Raw genomic sequence first — 3,621 nt, 5'->3', positions numbered from 1 at the left:
TCTTCCTCAGTTCATTTAATCCCATGTTCCTAATTCTTGTTCAAGTTGAATGCAGCTTTTTAGTTCTGGAAATTCTTACCCATTTTAGTATTAATCTTAAAGATGTCGAATACCTGTATTTGTCCCCAAAGTCCTTTTTTATAAATCTCCTTGAAGAAGAAACACGTTTTGTGAGAGAATAACAAAAATCTCAGAAACAGGCATCGTTAAAGATCTGATGAGAGTTCATTATGATGCAATTGACAAAGAAATCTGGTTATTTCTGTGACACATAACACTGCGACACATAATCAGAATATAAGTGATGACCTTATACCAAAACATTAAAACTTTTGGAATTGCATATATATTTGGGCAGTTACAACATTTATCTGTGCAATACAACCTAAGGGTTACCATTGCACGACAGTGCCTTTCCAAGTAACTTAGCATCCCAAATAAAAGGGCCTAATTGGTCAAAAAAGACTTCATTTATCATTTAAATCCTGGGAAGTTTGCTAAAACCTTAGGAAGTTATAAGTACATCGTAAATAGGATTACAGATCATTACAAATCTTAAAACTTTATTTATTCAACCAAGGTGGCAATAAAAGAACCTAAAGGTGAATGTATAGCATTATATAGTTGTTACCAAAACCTAGTTCCTTTAACATTAGAGAAGTTTTTAACTAAGTAATCAAAGACCTGATAAAGATCAAACCTAAAACTTTGGTTTGCCCAGAAGACAAGGCTTTGTTTGCATTCTTATCAAGAGCAGATCAACAGTCCAAGAAAACTTTTTTTATTTGAGCAGAGAGAAAAGCAGAATTTCAACCTTAAATTCCATTCATCTCAACCTTAGTCCATCCTGAGCACACATAAAATTCCTTTCCAAAGATTTCCCTTCATGAACCTTCTACAACTTTCCTTTGCCTTCAAACTTCGTCCCAAAGCCATTTCTCTCCAAATAGCCAGTCTCATTTAGGACAAAATTACTTTCATCTACCCTCAACAAAAATGTATTTCCATTCCTTATATCTTTCTTACATACCTCCTACTTGCCTACATACAGGGTTGCTTTCCTTATTTTCCATCAGTCTCAAGTACACTTAGCAGAATTTTAACTCTTAGGAAACCTTAGTCTCCAATTGAGGACTTAGTAACCAACTGAGAGGTGTTTACACTAGATTTTTTTTACATGGTAAATTCATGAACCAATTAAGTACAAAGCATGTTTTCCAATAGGTCCAAATAGCCTTAATTTCTCTGCAATAAGAAGTTAAAAACACAAACCCGTGTCAGTAGTCAAAGCTTTAGCAACTTATTCTATTTGGAAAATACCTAGATGTCCAAGGGGGTGCACTTTACTCCTTGACCTTGAGGATGGGAGGAGGAGCCAATGGGTGATGAGGTACTGAGGAGGGTATAGGAACCAGTTACGTAGACCACACCCAAGCTGGTGCAGAAACAGCAGGGGTAGGGGGAAGGCAGAAGAGGAAGGCAAGGTGCCAGTAGAAGGCAGAGAAGGAAAACCTAATTCAAAACCTTAACTCAGAGGAGCAGACGCCATGTTTTTAATTGTTCCACCAAAGTGGAAATATGGAGTCCACATCAGTCCAGAGAAGACTGGGAATTTCCCCGAAATGAATGGAGTTTCAGCAACTGCTTGGGAACATCCTTTAAAGTCCCCATCCCGAGGTAGACTAACCACAGTTGGCTCTCCAATTATAACTGTTAACCTGGGAAATGAGGGAGAATCCCTCACATCTATTAGGCAGAGGAACAGGGGGAGAGAGCCAGGGTCCCTCCCCTTCAGTATGGTTCTATCTCGGCCAGACCAATACGGTTCCCTTCTTGAGATTCCTCCTGATATCGGCTGGGTTTCTGGGACTTTCCTTGGTTGAGACATTTATTCTTTCAATGTCCTTTCTCCTTGCAGTAGGCCCACTGACCCCTTGCTAAGGAGGTTCTGGGCCTCCCCCCTTTTGGCGGCTAGACTTTCCCCATCCTTTTGTCACGACTCTCTTGTGCCTCTGGAGCAAAGAGGCTGTAAGCCTCGCATCGCCTCTCATGATAATCCCCGGGGGAATCCCCTTGCTGCTGGTCATATTCATGGGTTTCTCAGCCCCTGCTCTGATCCCCCAGAGGAGAGCCTCTTCGTACCGGTGGGGGGAGGGAGCCCGGTGAGTCATAAGGTGGCAGAAAGACAGGATCTTCCTCCGGGTCTCCTGCACACACTAGGGAAGTGGTGGGTTGCTTCTTTGGCTCCCTGGGTGAGTCTCTGTGGATAAAGCAACTGAAACCTTTGCCTGGCTCTGCTTGCTATGGATGAATTGCACCCACAGCGGAGGATTTCAGGCAATTTCAAGCCAGTAGTTGATGCATGGGGAAATTGATCAGGGTGACCTGGGTCTCTGGAGACAACATGCCAGATGCAGCGGACCATTGGGACATCCAAGGTTCCCTCAGAGGACCCTACTACAGCAAAAGTGGGCCATTCTAACTCACATAGGGTCCTTAACATGCCAGCGGTTATCTTAATTTCCATAGTCTCCCAAAAACCCCTTCTTTGCTCTGTCCCGACCCCATCGTTCCCGTGAGGTGGAGTCACAAAGACAGACAGAGGGATAGGGGTGTCCCCTCTAATGAGGAGACCGGTCAGATGCCCATCTGTCCGTGTCCTGAAGGAACTTAGGGGACGTTTAGCCATAGCGGTCTCAGCTTTGTGACTTACGATCAGAAAACTATTCCGATGGCACACCAGAGAGTGTGTGCCATTCAGACAGGGAATTCGCGCAGACGAGCCCACTCAGACTCCATGGGCTTCTGGGGACCTTAAGGATGCCTGCCCGTGGAGGCATAGAAGTGAAGTCGGCAAGCAAGCTAGACCGAGTCACACATTCACACTCACATACACACCAGAGGTTTTATACATTCCCTCTCACAGAATTCCTACCTGTGAGACTTCTGAGGTCTCTCCGGGGAGTGATCAGGCCCCCCTTCCACTCTTGTGAGTGGGCCTGGCTAGATTTGGGCCCCAGCCTTACCGGTTCCGACGACGTCGGGTCCAGGTCCTCACCTGCCAAGTCTCCTCCCAGTCCGGCAGGAGATGGCGGAGCAGGGTTGGCCCGGGGCTGCGACCGAGTGGGAGACTGCTGAAATTCAGGCAGGGTGCGCCTTCTCCCTTGCGAATCCTCATTCCATCACTCTGCCTCGTCATTCTCCCAAACCAGTGGCCAACAATGGGCCGGCGCAGTTGGGTTTCCCAATCAGGGAACCAAAATATGTTAGGGAACCAGGATGGAACGCTGGCGGAGAAAAACCAAGCCGGCAACTCGGAGGTGGAGATCTCGGTGGATCAGAGGTTTTATTTAACACTGGTGGGCTCAGAGGAGACCGTTTTCTCCAAAGATCTGAACGCTGAGTGCAAGTGGGAAGGGTAATTTTTATAGTTGTCAGCTTCCATAGGGTTTTGGCACGCGCGCGCAGCCGCTCAACAAAACAGGGCAAGAAGAACCCGGAAGAAGGGGGTCTCCAAAGCTAGAGACCAGAGCTTTGTTTTAGTCCCGTCGGCCCCATCTTATGTGTGTAAAACTTTATTCATTTTCCCAACAGTTTTTCTCAAGAATGTTATCCTCTTTT

This window comes from Leopardus geoffroyi, chromosome X (assembly GCF_018350155.1).
Source record: "Leopardus geoffroyi isolate Oge1 chromosome X, O.geoffroyi_Oge1_pat1.0, whole genome shotgun sequence".
NCBI lineage: Eukaryota > Metazoa > Chordata > Mammalia > Carnivora > Felidae > Leopardus > Leopardus geoffroyi.
Note: the sequence above shows the minus strand (reverse complement) of the source record.